The 18211-nt window shown below is 47.3% G+C and overlaps 1 protein-coding gene across 6 annotated transcripts in view; it reads right to left on the bottom strand.

Moving 5' to 3' along the window:
• The window catches only part of LPP (LIM domain containing preferred translocation partner in lipoma), a 333154-nt gene that overhangs the window by 306194 nt on the left and 8749 nt on the right, over window positions 1–18211 (bottom strand). For 5 of the 6 annotated variants that reach the window (XM_030227018.2, XM_050978158.1, XM_050978159.1 and 2 more), the window contains exon 2: window positions 4790–4894. The gene's annotated coding sequence lies outside the window, so the exon portion shown is untranslated. Of the gene's footprint in view, window positions 1–968; window positions 1073–4789; window positions 4895–18211 lie in introns of all 6 variants that reach the window. The other variant, XM_050978157.1, reaches the window with a different exon arrangement.

Raw genomic sequence — 18211 nt, 5'->3', positions numbered from 1 at the left:
AGTTAGCTGAGAAGATACAAGGATTACTAACCAGCATTGGGAACAATAAAAGTTTCACCTATGCCCCTTCCAAAGGAAAAGAATGAAGTGCAGTGCCTCCCATTTGAGGTGCAGGACTGGCTGCTCCACGACCCCCAGAGCAGTGTTAAAAGCACTCTGCACATGTTACATGCTCCAAATGACAAGAGGAATGCAGGATGGTGGATCTCTGCTCCAGATTCCTCAGCATGGTTTTAGCTGCAAAGAATAAAACAGGAAGCAGAGCATCTTCCAGGTTCCCCCACACCCCTGACTGTCTGGATGAACTGCAGCTTCCTTTCAGGAAATAGAAAGGAAAGAGCAAGAGGAGGGGGGAGGGGAAAAAAAGAAAAAGAAAAAAAAAAAAAAAAAAAAAAAAGAAGCAGCCAGCTACAATACCAGACAGATTAAATACTTAATTAAATACTTAAACACTAAGGAAAAATACAGAACAACAGGAAAAAAAAACACACACTCAAAGTTTATCCAGTTACAGTAGCTAAACTTCAACCAAGAGAAGAGAGTTAAATATTAACAATTGAGAGAAATATATCCATGTGTTATACAGCCTTTTATCACACACTCTTGCTTAAGAGACAGAAATCATACATAAGCTGTGTTTTCCTTGCTGACCACATGAAAATATCCTCCTTTACTCCACAGTGCTCTGCTGCCTTGCTGCACTAACAAGTGAAACTAAAAGGAAAAGTGTGACTGAATGGGAGCTGGCTTAAGTTATCTCTATACCTATTCCTGAAGAAACATTTTACCTTTGAGATCAACCCACTAAGCCAACTCTCCCTGCTACAGAAGGTTTCATTGTGTCCCTTGCTGTTGATCCACATGCCTGCCTCCACCAGCAATGCACACACTTTGATGCAATATATCTGACTAAACAAAACAACAAAAAAATCCCAAGTTGCTTGCTATAACAGCAATGATGCACTTACCAGCATTCAGGCAAGCTCCTTTGCTAACATGCTTCTCTCTCGAGCACATCAAATTTGGAACAAGGTCCAGGAGCAAGAGAGAACTGAAAACTGACCACAACAAGCTTCCAAAACAAGAAAGGGGGGGGGATAAAAAAAAAAAACCTTACTACAGGAATTCAAATCCTGCTTCCACCAGACCCTGAGTCACCTCCCCTCCCTTGCAATAGATCAGAGCAATGGGTAAACATTTCCAAATATGGAGATCAAAACTCCAAAGGATGTCAAAAAAAAAAAATCACCCTTCTCTCCCTGGCTTTGGCACAGGGATGACTTGCCCCTCTGAAGCATGAGCTGAGCACACTGCCTTTGCTGACCTACACAGAGCCTGGACATGAGGCCACACGTAAACACCTTCAACTGTGCTTTGGAGCCTCCTAGCATGATGGGTGACACTGCATCTCTGTCCCCTCTTAGGGATGCACAGGCAGATTCAATGGGAGCAACTCCAGGAGTTGTTGCTGCTCCAACCCCTGCAACAAACTTCTCTTTCATACCTCAACTCACCAGCAGAAACCTCCTAGAACTACTTTTTAGAGTGTTCTCTGAAGGCAAATATGCAGATTCAGGCTGTGGCTACAGCAACATCAGCTTGGCCCAGAAAAGGCAGGCTCAGCCATCAGTCACACCAGCATCCCACACTGGCTGCTCACCTGGCACAGGGAAATCTCCCCTGACCTGGCTCATCAAGCTAATGCTTCATAAAGAGCATGTATTTGAACTCGCATTATGGAAAAAAAAAACATAAAAACAAAAGACAGCACTGCAGAAAGGCACAAACTGAAGGACAAGACAAGATCCCTGTTAGGTACAAGGAGCCCCAGGATAGCAGCACCCACCAATCCCTGCTGGGACACACAGCACTGTATCCCATGTCACGTGGGAATTGGGGAGCACCCAGCCTCCCTACCCCTGGAAAAGGGACTTGAGTGTCAATGCTCAAACACACAAACCAAGTTTAAGAGGCATTTTTTTTAGAGGGCATAACTATCCCTGCAGAGCCTGCATGCACACCAGAGCAACATCCCCGTGCTAGCACTGCCTCAAGCATCAGTCCTCAGCAGCAAAGGCTGACCTGCAGGCAGCAGGAGCTGACTCTGCCTGCCAGCATGGGCCAGCAGCCTCCTGGTAGCTGCAGCCATGGCTCCTGGGGCAGGCAGCTTCTCAGGAATGTGCACAGCAGGACATTTTCAAGGCAAACAGGCTGCCGAGGCAAGGCGATCCAACCAGACCAGAGTGATTCCCCAGCACCACCCACAAGATGCTATTGAATTTATAGGGAAGGAATTCCAGAGCTGACTCTGCCCATGTATGGCCAAAACAAACTGTAAAAAAGCAACATTACAGTACATCTGGCTTTCACTGGTACTGAGGCACAGGCTTCGGGAGGAGCCGAAATCCTGCAGTGCCAGAGGCACCGTGATTACCTCCAGGAACTGAGCAGTGGTCTGGGCCCGTGGCAACAAGAGTTTAGCACCCACAGGTGACAGAAAACAATTTAAACCATTGCTTTGAAAGATAACAAAGTTCTCTGACTTTTAGAATACACCCACATTTAACTCAGTGATCCATTACTACCCTTGCAAAAAAAATCAACCTTGCCAGGCAGCACCAGGCCATGTTCAATACACTGGTGGTCATAAAGGCAGCTTTAAAAAATCAACAGCCCAAGTGGCACTAAGTGGTACACCAGGACAACCTCAATACATTGCAGGCTGCAACTAGCTCTCCATGGGTAGCTGATAAATTATTTTTCCAAAAGCCTACTAAAACCCCCCACAGGAGCTGTGTGCACCAGCCAGTAGCAGGGTCACCAGGAGATTTCTCCACGGTCAGAAACAGGAGATACTCACAAAACCAATGTAAAAAGTGTCAGGTTTGTGCAGGTTTTACCAACTCTGACTCAGGTTTTGCAGCAGTAAAGCAATGGGGAACATCCGAAAGAGCAAAAACCCCATCACAGACACACACCAGCCCTTACTGCTCTGGTGTCCCACCAGAGTTGAACAGATCAAAGTTCTCCCAAAGAATAAAATGCCACCACCTTGCCTGCCCTGCCAGCAGAGAAATATTAGCTGTGTCAGCACGAGAGGCAGAGAGAGGGCTTACGGAATGGGAGAGGAATGCAGGCTTCATGGCACACATGGTGGGGACAGGGACACGAAACCCAGGGGAGTGAGGGCTGCTCACACTGCCTCTGCCTTTGAAGAGGGGTCAGGCAGGGTATGTTTTATGGCTCTTGGGGTTGAAACCTGGGACTAACACTTTTGTGACCTTAGAGGGACTCCCATTTCAGCAGAGAAGAGAGCTGTTAAGAACGGCTGGGAGCACAGGGGCCTGAGCAGATGAGGACAAGCCATTCCCCAGCTCCTGGCAGGCAGCCCAGCACTGCTCTCCAGTGTGTGTAAGTTATACCCATCAAACCAGGAACGAGCACATGGCTCCTCGGGCTGTACTTGCTGATGGGAGACCCACAGTATGGCTACACCCCCAGCTTGACTTTCCGCAGGACAGCACTAGGATCTCCCCTCCTTTTCCCAGCTGAAATGGCTTTATACCTTCTCCCTTGCTACTGTGCTCACTTTAAACAGAGGCACCTAAGCACCTGTGTTCAGCAACTCTGCTTCAGAACACCTTCTACCCCAAACAACACAGAGGAGGGTAACCAGAGGGATGGACATATCTGTGTCCAAACACAGCCTAACCACGATTTCCCTTCTACACGGCAACACAAATCCTCCTCCTTGCTGCAGGAATAAGCTTGGGAAGTGAAACCTTGGGGGTCTAGGAATAAAATCTGACTTAAGCCTCCTGCACTGCAGTACAGATGATTATAAGGCAGCCACTGGGTCAGGGGTGGCTAATTTAAATGAAAAATTACAAATTACATAAGCAGGATGACTGAGAATATCTAATTCAAAAGAACATCTTGAAGGGGCAGAGAACAGAGGGACTACTGGAGAATCACAGGGACACAGGCCATGTAATGCAGACAGCAAGGACCAGGGATGCTCAGACATACAGATGCACAACCATGCACACAAACGCCTGCTCCTCCACCATGCACAAAGGCAGATTTAGGACTCGCACACTGAAGTCCTGTGCAGTCAAAAGCCAGCACAAATGTTTGTGACAGTTCCACAGGCAAAGGCAAAAACCGGGTGCAGAGGAATAAATATAGAAAGAAGTCAGGCAGGCAAAGCAGGTGCTGGCTTGTAAAACCTTGGCCAGAAAGGCTCCCCAGGAGGTTGAATCTGGTAGTTTTGCAACAGCTCCACAGAAAGACAGAAGAGACAGAAAGAAAAAAAGAGAACATGAATGCATATGCATTCTTTAATCACCATATATAGTATATACAGACATTTGGTATATACACCCCCGAGCTCTCATATGCCACTGTATAGTATATACTATATATGCATTGCCATCTTTGTTTCCATGTGCCTACACTTGCACAGCCTGTGTCTGTGTGTGTGTATGCATTTCTGGTGTGTGCATTTGTCATTACCCCCACGCTGCCCCTCTGTGCATGCTATGACACCACACAGCATGTCTAAAGCCTCAGCACCACAGCCTGGGATGATTTCTGGACACTCACAGCTTCTCACAGCTGAGCCCTTCCCCACCAAAGCCTCTGGGTCAAAGCACCACCAGGGAACCATCAGCTTGTCTTGTATTTTCCAGCGATCCCACTCTCCCTCCAAGCTTTGAGAGCCATGAGCAAGGTGCCACTGTCAGAAAAGCCTTCTTGTTCCTTGTGCCTGTGAATCGTGTTTACATACCAGTTCTCACGCTGCACAGCCTTACTGGTGGGATGAACTCAGAGCAGGGCGTTTGGAAACACGCAGGGCTCCACCAGACTCACGACTTCGGGTTTCTTTCCCACCCTGAAAAGAGAGAGACTTGAGTAATACACACTGGATGGGCTTCCCAACAGCTTGTCTCCAAAGCCAGCAGTTTAACCCACACAATTTCTGGGAAATGCAGCATTTTCCTTCCCAGCTTTCTCAAGCAGAAGTGTCCATACTCCTGGATTCCTTTCAGCACCTCCAAAAGCAAAACCGACTACCCTGAACCGGGCCACTGACCAGCAATGACCAGAAATGTCAGCTGCCAGAGCCGGGCCAACAACTCACACCTCAAGTCACTGCTCCTTTACTGCTCTTGATGCCATTGAGAAGGGAAAGGGATAAGGAGATGCCAAATGAGGAATAAAATAAGAGTACAGGGTGAACCATCATTCTTTTCTGGCCTTGGGCAGAGTGAGGGAGCTAGAAGGCACCATTTAAGGCATTTTAAAGCTCATGGGATTACCATTACTGTGAGCAGAGCTACACCAGCAGCCCTCCCCATCAGCATGGCCTTTTCTGTCTGGAGTTCTGTACAATTCCCAGTGGGGACTATCTCACCCTCTCCTGAAGCTGAGAAGCAGACACTACCTTCTCTTGATGTGACCTGCTCAGTGTTGTGCTTTCCCCTTCTGCAGATGATGAAGTTAGAGCAGAGGGGACAACCAGGCCATGTGGCCACCACTCTACGTGGCATGGGACATGGCAGGATACGTGTCAGGGTGCATCCTACAGAGACCAGCAGCATCTGAAGCACGCACTCCTTCCTGTCCCCATCAGCCCCTGGCCAGCATCCCGTCCCAGCCACATCGTGGTCACTCTAAAGCCCTATCTCTGCCCATGACAAGCACAAGCTTGTCATTGCAGCTCAGCAGAGAAAGCTTCTGTTGTTTGCTGGTGTCACTATGGAAAAGCTCACTTCAGACTTATTTGTTCTACCTGTGCTGTTCATGGTGGTACATGTGAGCCCACAAATCTACAACACGCAAGTAGCAAAATGTGTTGGTGGCTCATGGTCCAAGCCCCTCTTCCCTGTCACAAAGTGAGATGGCTTCCCGCCCTTCCAACACCTCTCGTCCCCCATGCAATGTCTGAGGCTACAACAGACAGGAGAGTGGCAGGGCTTTTGCCTCTCCCAAGCAGAGGCACACATCCATTGTGCCAACACCACAAGAGCACACTGAGCTTCATTCTGACCCAGCTCAGTCCCATGGTCCCTGTGCTGGCACCCAGCCCTGATTCACCACAGGGATAGGCAGGTTTGAAAGCCCCCAGGACCATCAGAGCTCCCCTAAGGTGTGATGAGGACAAAACCAACTGAAAATTCCTATGGCCTCTCCCTCTCATTGCAGGGATGAAGATGAGTAACTGCAGTGGTTTATTACTAATGAACTCAGCCAAAGAGCAATTTCTCTCCATCCATCAACGAGGAGACAAGAACAAGCAAATATTATGGTTGTGCATGTTTACTTTTCATTTTAAAATGATGTAGAGACATACAATTTAGGTCCTTCCCACAGGCTCCTGGCAAAATGCCCTTCAGTCTTATCTGCAAAGGCAGGAGACAACAACGCTCCCCTCTGACTCCAACACTATTTCAGTTCGACTCACAACAGCCCCTCCAGGAACTCCAGGTAAGTCAATACTTCTTGAGACCCAACCCGTGTTTCAAAAATTTTGGTTCAGGATTTTCTCTTGCCAGGTTTAACTCACAAAATGTTTACAAGATCAGTGATAGGATTTGGCCAGTTGAACTGCATCTTCCCTGGCTTTGCTTCCCACATCAGCTGTCCCTGTCACCTGTGACTGGGCTCCTGCAGCAAGGTGAGCAGGACACCACATACCTTCCTTGAGGCACCTAGCTGAAAACTTGCTGTGAAACCACCCTCTCAGCAGCAAAGCAGGCACTCCATCCTGGCAGCACATCCACAAGTGAGCAGGACAGGGACAGCCTGCCTGGTCACAGCAGTACTCACCCAAGCCAGTCTATCAGACTACTCCATTAAAGACAAAATGATCAGAAGCAGTTCATTCACTCACTGGCTGACAATAGTGATGCTGTATTACTGACAGTAAGAATTAATGTTTCTTAAGAAAAAAAAATAAATATGAACTTAACACACAAGTACAGAAAGCAACTTTTTCTGTTTGCAGATTTAAATCTAAAACCAGTAGTTTACAACACCTGAATTTAAGAATCAGTCCTGTGCTACGGCTTGAGTTTTCTTAGATTGTTCAGATTTTTCAGGAATGGACAGTGGAAAAACCTCTGCAATAATTCCAAGTTTTAAAGAGCAGAAGTCAGCACTTTCAGAGAAACAGGCATCCCTAACATAACTCCACAGTGGCCACGTAGAAATGGAAGTAACCAGACACCAGGGTCCCTATAAATGAAAATCTACTTGTGAAAATGACTTCAGCTAATTGCACTTGTCCCAGAACAGCCTGGTTTGAATGGCATCTGTTTTTCTGACTACTCAAAAGCTGCACTCACTTTTAATCTCCTTTACACTTGAAAGTGTTACCAATATTTAGAGTCTCTTTATTACTATTATTATATTTTAAATCAGCATAGCTGTACTTGTTGAAGCCCAAGTGCAAACACCAGTTGAAGTGGGATAAAGCGGTCTCGTGCTGGGATCCTTTGTTCCATTCCTTCACGAAGCAGATGGCTCAACCTGACAGCCACAAGGAAAATTGTCATTTTAACTGTTCCAGTCACCAATTTTTAAACACAGACAAGCTCTAGCCAGTCACCCATCAGCACGAAATGACATGGGTCCCTCCCCACTCTGATTGGCAGGTGCATGAACAGCTCCCCAGATGCCAGTCTCACTCAATCTGACCTTTTCACTTTAAATGAAAACCACTTAAAAGCCTGCCCTGTTCTGACATATGTCTTTTTATGTCTTTCCCACTCTGTGCCAATATACATGTTATTTGCTGGTCAAAGTTCCCAAACTCAGAATTCTCACGTTATCTCCTCCACTGCCAGAGCCCTGACCCTCAGGCACTCTGGCCACTGCAAGCACTGAGGGAGCTGTCTGAGATCTCCACATTCTCACACATTGGAAAAATCAGACCCCTTTAACGCAAACCACAATTTGGAGTCCAACTCTGACTCAAAATTCATTAAATGCATTGGTAGCTTTACACCTGAACACAGCCATACATAGACAGGTACTCATCTTTCTACACTGGGACAGTGACATGTGCAGGAACTGGCCCTAACAGTTTTTTGTGTTAGCATCTGTGCTTCTCAGGTTTCATGGATTAATATTAAACGGCTTGATTCAACAGTACACTGCTGAAGTTATCTAATAAAAGGATCACACAAGACAACAAAAGCTGGGGACGTGTTTCCCCTGCTCTGCTGCCAGCACAGCACCTGCTCAGGGAGTCACCAACACAAACAGCCTGGCTGCTGCCTTTTGGGGTGTCAGATCCTGTGCTGGTGAAAAGCAGTGACTCTGTGAATGGTTTCAGTCTGCAAGGAAGCACACACCCCTCCTAGATAGCACTCAGGACAGAGCTGCTTCCAATCCCACTACAACCCCATGTGTCAAAATTAGCTATAATGGGGCTTATCACTTCCGAGCTCCTAGTCCAGCTCTTGTCCTGGAGGAAAGCTGATCCTGACCACAGCACAGACCATCAGCTTGGGTGGGAACAATGTGCTCTATAAGAGAGCAAACTCCCTGGAAGCCCCTATGTGCTGCAGGGTGCAGAGCCTGATGCTAAAAGCATTGCCCCAAGGGAGCCCCAATGTCCTCCAGCAATGCACAGCAAGCTTTGGGACCAGGATACATATTCTTGTCTATGCAGTCCCACTTGATTTCAGATTTGTCCTAGTGTTCATTAAACGTGACTAAAACAAGAGGGGGAAAATAAGTTAGAACAGGAGGGAAAAGAGAACACTTCAGCACAGAAGGGATGGGATCCAACTTCTGCTGAAGGGATGGCATCCAGCTGCCCCAAAGATTGTTGTGTTATAGAAAATGAAAAGATCACTTGGAGCAGAGCAGATCTAAACAGCAGCTAAGGAAGCTGTGAGACAGCCCTACCTACAGCATCCCACAAGCCAGGAACCACCCTGAGCTGAAGCCACTGGGCCACAATGGTCAGGAACCAACCCAAAAGCAGGACCAGCCATGCTGCACTGCTGTTATTTTAAATGCCCAAGGACAGCTAGAAAAAAAGGGTGGCTAAGGAACGAGAAGAATCATCATGTCTGTGCCAGAAAGCCTGCGGGTCCCATGCTGGAGCAGCCTTTCAGCAGCTCCTGTCACTGCCAGCAGCACTGCCTGTGATTTACATGTCTGTAACTGACACCAGGATTGGATCCTGTATTTTCAAGCACAGACTACTGACCTCACTCTGCTCACACTCCCTCAGCTTACTGGAAGATTTTCAAAACAGCCTCAGTGAGTTTTATTTTAATTTTTCTTTTTTTCCCCCACTGTTTGCTGTCTGCATTTCACTACGCCTGGTCAGAGAGACACTGAGCAAGAGGGGGGCACTTTCACTTTCTCACTCAAATGCACCCCAGCTTCTTGATCAAAGGACAATCAATCATGCAGTATCAGAGTACCACAGATCCTGGGTTTCAAACCATGGATAATGTTCTTCAACCTAAAACATAAAAGATGCCATTCCCTCAGTCCCCAGGGAATGGCCAGCCTCCCCAGGTAGCATCAGCAGAACAGTGCCCTAATAAACCTCTTGTGTTTAAGGTGCTCGGTCAAGAAAAACACACTGACAGTGCCCAGGAGCACAGGGAGCAGAGCAGTGCTGTGTCCCAAGGCAGGAGCCCAGCCCAGGGTCTCCTGCAGCCTGCTTTTAAGCTGAAATCTCCTAGGGCAGAGGTGGCACACGTTTGCTGTGCCCAGTCTAAGGGGTTTATTGTAACATTTTATAGTAAAGCATAATATTCCCTTAACCATTTTGGTTTTAAATGGCCAAAATTTGAAGGCAGAGAACACCTTCTCCCAGGCTTGCTCAGGTGCCACCACAATGAAACCCTTGGCAGCATGGCAGGCCCTCTTATCGTGGTCCTGCAAGCCATTTGTAAAAGAAACTTGTAAAACTTGAAGCCTTTATGACCAGTCTTCCTGTTTAAGGATTACATTTTTGGTCAGATCATTTGAAAACAGCAACAAATAGCTGGCAGACAACTGGATTCCACACTCCTGTGCCCACGTGGTCAGCCTTGGTATTTTTGAAAACATTATAATCCATAGATATGTTTAAAAAGGCACAATCAACCAGGATCAGTAAATCCCTCTGGTTTAGAAATGTTTGCCCCTCCAAGCATTAACCATCTTTTTTCACCTTCATACCTTAATAGCAAAGGTATTTAAGTCCAGGACTAGCCTGCCCCCATCTCAGACTTAAAACAAATACATCCAGGTAGGATGAGCATGTATTAAAAATAAACAAAAAAAACCCAAAACTTTCTCAGTGTTGCTGCTCCCCTTTTCAAACAGCTGCTAGGAGAGGCCAAAGAAACTTATTCCTTCAAGAAAAAAAAGAAAAAAGCTTGGATGGGGCAGAGAGGCCCAGGTAAATGTGGTCATGTGGCAATCACCCAGCAGCATGTGGAGCAGCCTCACCACTGACTGCACCTCATAAAAACATTTCTGTTTTCAACAAATATTTTTACCGTCAGAAATAGAATAATAGGAAAAACCCAAGTTTTTTTTTTTTTCTTTACAAGAAATGAGTTGCAAGCTGACATTTCCCTCAGAAAGCTCAATTTTGAGAAAGGACACATTTATTCCAAATATAGATAAAAATTTCTGGAGCAATTCTGAGAAGCTGTAACACCTGCTCTTATTGCATCTGAAAAGTATGAGGGCCAGAGATACCTGTGTATGCATCTGCCTTCTGAACAAGAGAGTACCATTACCTCCATCATAGCTGGGGACCTAGACATGCAAAAGATACATTAAAAGGCTGGTTTAGTTCATAAATTAGCCTGACTTCAGCTGGAGCCAGACTCCTGACTGAATTTGGCCCTTATGCCAAAGGAATAAAAAAAGAAACAAATAGTAGGGGCAGCAGTTGAGGCTCTGCTTCATGCTTTTCTCTCCATGTGATGGAGAAACTGGGATGCTCCCAGAGAGTCCCCACTCCAGAGTAGTGATGGGGAGGGACAGTGGCAAAGGTGCTGCCCTTTACTTTACTTTACTATGGGTGACAACCTGTTGTGACCATCACACAGAGCCCGGGAGCTTCTCTGCAGACAAAGCTGCTGCCCCTCTCCTTCCCCAAAGAGCATCTGAACATCACCACCACCAGCCCTGCGGTGTGCAAACCCCAGCCTGACACCAATAACTAAAAAAAGGAGAATGAGAGAGTCTCCTGCACCCACAGCAGCACCACAAGGGAAAGAAGAAAAGGCAATCCCAATGCCCCAGCTGAGCAAGACCATGCACATGCTGTCCCACAGCAAAGCTGCCAAACACCCATCTGTCCAGAGACCTGGTGATCTGCCTGCAGGATGACACAGCTCCATGCACTTCCCCTGCATGCCAGGAAAGGACTTGTCCCCCAAAAGGTGACAGAGCTGGGGACAGCACACAGCTGCCTGGCACTCAGCCCTATACATGCTCCCATCCAACCAGCTGGGACTTAGGCACAAGAAAAAGGAAGGTGGCAGAGCTCAGATACCCCTTCACCACCTTGTGCAAGAGAACCAGCACTCACAGATTTCCATGAGAATTCTGTGGAATATTCTCCCATCAAAGGGGCTTGCTTAACTGTCTGTAAAAGGAGACTGTGATTTATCACAAAACTTTTCAGCACAGTAAGGGCAAGTATTGCCACTTCTTTACTCTCCTTGAAAACAGATGATAAAAAGGATTTAGATATTCCCTGGCATTGTACCTTGACCTGGAGAAGCAAATACAATGGACTTTCACTGCATTTCCTTTATTATTTGCCTAGAGCACCAACAATTACGACAAAATTGCATCCCTGAACCTCCATGATTCGGTTCACTTTGTCTGCATTCCTGTTTCTCAGAGAAAAGAAAGAAGCTTATGGTTTGCAAAGTTAGCAACTACACATCTCCCTTACTGGAACTCACCAGTGCTTGCAGGGAGAGATCACACTTCTTCCCATGTAACTGATGGTTTCTCAGCACAAAGTTTACTTGGCTACTCATTTTCTGTGTTCCTCCAAGAGTTTGCCATGTGATATCCTCCAACCTGCTACACCTGGGCACTGTATTCCGGAAGAGTTCAGATCTACTCACTCGAAACATTCGCTACAGCGTGTGATCGCAACATCACACCGAAGGTACAAACCTCTCGAGACCAGGAAAGGGCTCTTCAACCTTCTTCTGTCTCGCTGTGTGATTCACAGGAGCACCTAACAGCACAACACAACCATCACACCTGTCTTCACCTACTCCTACCTACCATATTAAGCTTGTCAGCAGGAATTTTGTCGCCAGCATTTGTTACCGAGCCAAGTGTTTTTATTTTTTATTTGGTGATAGGGAAGAACAGAAGGGAACCATGGAGGCTTTTGGAGGCAAAGATCTCTCCAGGACTTGCCAGACAGTGATTTCAAAGACAGAACTGGCACAGAATCAAGGAAATCAGCATCCAATGTGCAAGCAAGACCAGCTCCATGACAGCCACCAGCCAGACTCATGGAGCATTAGTGACTGCAGTTGGGAAAACAGAAGGCAGAGGAGGAGACAGAAAGACAGACTAATACTGCTCCTCTCACAAGAGGTACAGACATATGGTCACCACCCAAGAAGGAAACACAGAATAAAATGAGGGGGGAACCTTCGTGATCAACTGCAACATCTTAGGCACCAGTGGCCAAGCACAAGTCAGCACATGCCAAGACTGACCACACAGCAGTGTGTGAGATACCACACTTGGCCTTCAGCCTAGAAACAGGAGACACGCGTGGGAGCAGTGTGGGAAGAGCTGGCAAGCAAAGGCTGTGCCCTATCAGGGCTGTGAATCTGCATGTTGCACACAGGGGCTCACAGCAGCCTTGCAAAAGCCATTTGCCCATAGCCACCATATATAGAGTTCCAACCCCCAGAAACACAGCTGACCTGATCACCAGGTCTTTATCAGCATTCACAGAGACCACAGAAGGTCAAGAGAGCCATCACCCAGGAACAGAGGACAAGCACAGCGAGCTCAAAGGGAACTTGACAGGCCAAAAATGACTGCAGTCAGAGAGGACGAGGGAGAACTCTCTCATGTCACCCTCTTTTTCTAAGGCGTTCAGAGGCAACAAAGCCTCTGACCTTTGATTAAACCACGCTACTCTCAGAAGAGGGGGTGGCTTAGGGGCTCAGGAACTCAATAAGAAACTATTTATCTCAAGGTCATGGGTTCATACCCTCTTCAAGTTCTTTTTTCTTAGTCAATTAAAACAGGAGACTTGATCTGCATTAAAAAACCCGTTGCTAAGGGCACAGCCAGATACTGCCTCATCAAACAGGCAGATTAAGAAAATAACAGCCCCTCTGCTGCTCCCTGCACATGCCACAGCAGAGCACAGCAATTTTGGGAATGCTCCCTGTGCAAAGTGAACACAACTCACTTTTGTACTCAGGGTGCGAAAGCAAAAGGGAGCATTGCAGATGAGCGGGCACAGCTGCCATCACCAGCCCCTACAGCAGGTCAAACACATCCATTTCCAGAGCAATAGGAACGGAGCTGATCCTGTCCCAGCTTCTGAACCTAGTCCTAAGAGATTCCCGCCCACCCCAGTGCCATTCCTTTGAGAGGATGGATGTTCAGGCACTGACTGCTGCCCAGACAGCCATTCCTCCTACCCCAGCTGGAGCTCACAGGCCCACACCCCACCATGAGGTAATGGTGAGGATAAGCAGAAGGCTGGATATGTGCTTCTGTTTCTCACACACACAGCAAAGAGCAGTTGCAGAGCTCAGGGCTCTGCTTCCAGGGAGCCCAGCCGCCTTGGACTGGACGTCTTTCAGCCCTCAACCCAGCAGTGCCGTCAGCCAGCCCCTCCAATTTGCACAGAAAGGGCACCAACGCTTGCATGGACAATCAGAACCAGACAGAAAAGGAGAAGAACCTCTGACCCCCTATTGCTGCAGTACAGTCCTGTCACGGCAAAAACTTGACAGAAGCAGAGACTGGGCAAACAGAAAGGAAAGGGGGCATTTTCCACTGTAACAGCAGGCCCAACTCAACATCTGAATCGAAGTTAATGTATATCTGAAACCACTTACTGATAGAAACTAAACTATCTAGGAACTGGGGTTCCTGGGAGTGAGCACACACACACTCAAAGCCTTTTTTTTTCTTCTTCTTGCTGGTTTTTAGCCCATAAAAAGCCAAGATAAAAACACACTCTGGCACACAGGGTACACACATTCACTTCTATCGCCTTTAATGGCTTCCGACCAAGAAAACACAACCTCCCAAATGTAATTATTAACTTCATAACATTTTTACCAACCCTGTGCTTCTTCTATATTTATCCTTTGGTCCAACAGCAGACAAAGGATCCAAGCACCAATTCCCTGTGCACCAGGATGGAGCTGCTGGTCCTGATGGGGCCCTCCCATGTGTCAAGGCCAGTGCAAAGTAACACGCACACAAGAAAGGGGTTTGGAAACAAATAGGAAGTCAGCACAGTTTTGCTCTGTTCACCAAAGATGGTAATTATTTTGGAAAAGACTACAAACCCTTTTGGCTTTTAATTAGCAGCAAACCAAGTCCACTCAGCTCCTATGAGCAAGAAACTATTAGGGGTTATATGGATCCCCAACCAAGGTAAACAAATCTGTACCAGGACTTCACCCCCAGAATAACTTCTGATTGTGAAGCACAGTTAGCAGGGGAATGAACAGGCTTCTCCTGCAAGCTCCTCACTCAATTAAACTAATAATGCAGACAAAAAGGCTGGGCAGCAGCCGCTGGCAGCACGGGCTACAGTCAGATGCACACACTTGGTGCAGTGAAGGGACTGCAGCAGGGTCAGAGCAAGGAGGGACAGGACAAGGAGCCCACAAACCCTGTCATCACAGAAGACACCCAAGACTTGTCCTTGAGGTGCTGAATGGCAAAATCTGGTGAGGTCTGTGCCCTGAGGAGACTCCAGGAAGTTTTAACTACATGCAGGTATTCAGAGCCATCATTTATGTTTCATGGAGACTGATGAAGAACTGAGTGGGGAAACACCTAAGGAAAGTGCTTGATTTATTAGTAATCCAGAACTATCCTACTGCTGTCCCAAGCACTTCACTTAGCAGCTTTATAATCACAACACTGCCTAAAAAAATCAGGACAGCCACCCAGCCAGAGCAGAAATAGAGGCCAGGAGAAATAAATATGATCCTCAGTCCTTCTTGAGGACTTCTTGAAACACAAAGATTCTGGAGAGTCCAGAGACATCTCCAGAATAAACCACCACTTTCCTGTTCTCAGAGGTGTTAAAGCTTGCAACTAAATGTTGATAGTTGGGGAAAGAGAGGAACTCAAGTAAAGGACACAGTCCAACCAGGACCTCACACACAACCCCTGTGGAGGTGGACACATCAGCACATGGACAAAGGCAGCCAGCAAACAAAATCCACAGCCCTCTCCTTTCAACTAGACTTGAATAAAGTGGAAGTGCATAAACATATTGCTAAATCCCCTTCTCCCTCACAAACTAAAGGAAGCTGTGTCTTTGATGTCAATGGAAGCCCAGGCAGCCCTCACACAGTGGCAGAGCAGCCTGAGGCAACGGCAGCAGGTGCCCTGCTGAGCTGAGCCCACACAGCCACCAACACACATGGCTCCAATGGGATCTTCTAGCAGGTGTTACTGGAATCCTGGGCATCTCTCTAGCAAAGTGCAATGATATTTAACTTCCTTATGTGCTCTGGAGGCTGCCAAACATCTGTTGGGATTAGCTGGTTCATGTTTGAGAAGTGCACACAAACACTGGCGTAAGGAAGGGGCTGGCCTATTTATGGATGGGAATGCTGGACCAAAACCCAAACCCACACACTGTATTTGCACAGGGCTGTATCTCCCCTGACACATTTCACTGGTTTAGGATGAAGGCACGAGGTGTCCCCTATAGCTTACAGCCTACTTCTGGTCGCCGATAACTTCAGTGAGTCATACTGCTCCCCTCCTCCACTTTACCCCATCCAAATGCACAACTGACTTTTGCTAACAGGCTGGGCCAGTACAGCTTTAACAGGAGCCCCCAGATGGGGGTTGCCCTTTGCAGGGCAAAACCACCTTCCCCCAAGCTCCATCCCACGCTCTGGAGTACTGCAGATCACACCCACAGCCCACAGACCTCCAGCAGGCTCCTAAACACCCAGCTACAGCTGATCAGCCACCCAAATTCCTCGTGGCAAGGGATTTTACAAGTTTCATGTTTCTCTTGGGTGTCCCTCCCTCACACAGAGGCCTCCTGTGAGTAAGGGCTGAGGAATGAGACAGAGAGTATGCACAGCTCAGAAACTGCAGCAATAAACAGCCATGAGGGAGATGAACTCCACAGGAAGGATGAGAAGAGCTCAAGTGGGTTCCAGATTGACCTGTGCACTTTTGTTACAGGGACATAAGTGACAATGGCTTGCAGTGGCAGAGCCACAGCAGCCATACATTCCCATGACCCAGAACTGCTTTGCACCAAATTGCAAATCCTACAGATACAGCTCTGCTCTATCAGAAGCTACTGCTTCCCTTTCCTCCACACTTATCAGGTCTTTATCTTAGTCACATTCTGCTAACAAGCACTTTTTACATCTTTTTGATCTTTGCTCATAATCAGTCACTGTGTTCGCAAGTCAATCATTCTGCTCTACTCTCAGCATTCTTCATCTCCCAGGGCAGGACCCAGAGGTCACCTCATGGGTGCAGCTTGTGCTCTGTGCTTGGCTCCACAGGAGTTTGATGCACACTGTTTGTCAGACTCACAATTCTCCTTCAGGTAGCAAAATAAATGCCAGGCCCAGCCCAGGATGCTACTGGTCAAATTTGGAGATATGGACAACACAAGAAAATCTTGGCTATGGGATATGGAAACAAAAAACAAAGGACAAAAGGAACCAGGAGTATAGCAATACCATACCCAGAATTACTCCTGTCTTTCATTAGATGGATAGATCTTCTCTTTCTAGAGATCAAAAGCATCTGGAATCACTTTCATTCTACATCAGGTAGAATCTGCACAACTAAAACATACAAAATATATTCCCATTCTAGCAGGTGCCTTGGCCAAGGGAGTTGACACTAAATGAGATGAGCCAGTGACTTTCTGATAACACAGCTACCTTTGCACATCCAGCTCCACCCATGAAAGTGGGCACACCCTTAATCAGGCATGAATCAAACCACCTGAGACACAAGAAATTTATCAAGAGTTCTTGCCCATCAGGTTGCTTGTGCCTCACTGCACTTCAAGGGAGGGGGAACAGCCAACAAAGGCAGGCAGCTGCCCTGAAGCCAACAAAGCTGGAGCAGATCACTTTCACTTGGACTTCTGGCACTTGACAGCATAACCCAAGACCTAACACACCCCCTCAGGTGTGCAAATGAATATAGAATGGAGGCTTGGGCCATGGCAGCCAGGGAGGCAGGGTGATGTGGATCTGAGTACGAGAGCCCAGAGAGTGGCCTGACCCCAGACAGGGTGGGGACAAGCAGCACAGATGATCACTGTAACACCCTGGAGCACTCCTCTCTATCCTATTCCAGGGCAGAGCACAGCAAAGCAATACACCCACCAGTGCAAAGGTGAAGTGATATCAAGCCACCTGCCCTGCATCCTCAGAAATCTGATACCCAGCTGTAGGAACAGTGCCCACAACACACTTCCTGTAGGCAGTGTGTGCAATGAGGGCATGGAGTAACTAACTTCATCCAGAATGACTTATAAATGAACACACCCTGCAGGGATCCTCATGCATAGTAAGACAGCGAGCTCTGCTCTTACAGCTCCTTCTCCCAGGCTACGATGTAGTCCTTAAAAATTTCTCAACTAACTTCCCCAGCTTCCACACACCCCAAGTTCACAGTTCTCCCACACAACAGAGCAAAACACGCCGTGCCAAGCCATGGAAGGAGACACACAGGCACTCTGTGAGCTGCCATCCTTTCACCCAGACACTTCAAGGACCTGGGTGAGTGCAGTGCTTTAGAAAGACATGCTCATTTATATTGTTTTAAGTCCACCTGCTGCTCTGGCCACGTTCCCAAACCTCAGATGCAGACAGAGACTCAAAGAGGCACTACATGGCAAGAACCCCGTGCTCATTCCTGCAGCAATGCAGTGGTCCAAGGCATCATTCCTAACTTCCAAAACATGCATCTGCCCCACAGTCCTTCACTTAATGCCACT

Source organism: Serinus canaria, chromosome 9 (genome assembly GCF_022539315.1).
Source record: "Serinus canaria isolate serCan28SL12 chromosome 9, serCan2020, whole genome shotgun sequence".
Taxonomy (NCBI): domain Eukaryota; kingdom Metazoa; phylum Chordata; class Aves; order Passeriformes; family Fringillidae; genus Serinus; species Serinus canaria.
Note: the sequence above shows the minus strand (reverse complement) of the source record. Positions and strands in the feature narration are given on the sequence as shown.